The sequence below is a fragment of the Lactuca serriola genome, chromosome 2 (genome assembly GCF_051521515.1).
Source record: "Lactuca serriola cultivar US96UC23 chromosome 2, Lser_US96UC23_V15, whole genome shotgun sequence".
NCBI classification, from domain to species: domain Eukaryota; kingdom Viridiplantae; phylum Streptophyta; class Magnoliopsida; order Asterales; family Asteraceae; genus Lactuca; species Lactuca serriola.
The window spans coordinates 33,140,551-33,141,790 of NC_136409.1; the positions used below are offsets into that span (position 1 = coordinate 33,140,551).

Sequence of the window (1,240 nt, forward strand, 5' to 3'; positions counted from 1 at the left end):
ACGGACTCAAAGGATTTTTTATCAAACATGCGCCACGTCATGGCCATTGGAGTGCCACGTCGTGGCGAAGCTGGTTCAGCAACTTCTTCACTTTCGAACTTTAACTTCTTTGGTTTTGGATCGGGCTGCTGTGGTTCTTCTTCCAATGCCTCCAGGAACAGAGATTGCTTCTTCTTCAATATTGATGGCCATTAGGTGAGATTGGGTCTTTACTTCGGGATTCTTCGGGGACAATCGTCCCTGAACTAGAGTGGCTAGTTGACCAAATTGTACTTCAAGGTTATGGATGGAGGCTTGCTGATTCTTTATCAAAGTTTGTTGTTCCATAATGGCAGAATCAGTGGCATCGTGTCTCTTTTCCGAAGCTTCCATAAACTTCATCAAAATGGTCTCTAGGTCGGGTTTCTTCTCGGCTGGTGGCTGCTCCTTTTGATAAAAGCCTCGACCTGTCTTCCTATACTTCTCTTCTTTTTGCTTCTTATACTCTTCATATGGCAGCCACTCCTTCTTCGGTTTCCTCCAGTCCTCATCATACTTATCCCCACCAGAGTAGCACACTTGAGCTTTCCTGTTCTCAAACTCATCTACATTGCAGTCCTTGGTCGAGTGTGGACCACTACATCTCTCGCAACCCACTCTTATGGCATGTATTGACTGGTCCATTTGTGTTATCCTTCGATCCATATTATTCAGCATGGCCATTACAGCTGCTATTTCTTAAGTTTGGGCCCCTCCACCGCCTTTGATTTCATCTTGCCTAGGGTTTTGGTATTCGCGAGAGTGCTTCGCGAATTCTTCAATCAAATCCTTGACCTCCCTTGGATTTTTCTTTGTTAATGGTCCTTGAGAGTCAAGGAGTTGTCTCGTCATAACGTTAACCCCATCATAGAAGATTGAGATCTCTTGTTGCACATTTAGATCATGCTGAGGGCAATTTCTGAGCAAGCCCTTGTACCACCCCCATGCTTCGTATAATGACTCCCCGTCTGTTGCTCAAAGTTGGCTATTGCAATCTTGAGTTTAGCTATCTTGGATGGCGGGCAAAACTGGTCCAGTAATTGCTCACATATTTGAGCCCAAGTGGTGATTGTACCCGGTGGAAGTGATTTTAACCACTCCTTAGCAGCTCCTTTGAAAGTGACGGGAAGCATCCTAAGCAACACTGTGTTTCTGTTGACATTTGGGACATTGAAGTAATCCTCAATGTCGTTGACTTCATGTAGATGCTTAAAAGCATCCT

At 44.8% G+C, this 1,240-nt stretch overlaps 1 non-coding gene across 1 annotated transcript; it reads left to right on the forward strand.

The window, feature by feature from the left end:
* The first annotated feature begins 916 nt into the window (after positions 1-916).
* LOC145091158 (small nucleolar RNA R71) lies at positions 917-1,022 on the forward strand. Its single transcript, XR_013702045.1, has one exon. It is a non-coding gene; the product is annotated as a small nucleolar RNA R71 (small nucleolar RNA).
* Positions 1,023-1,240: the final 218 nt, after the last annotated feature.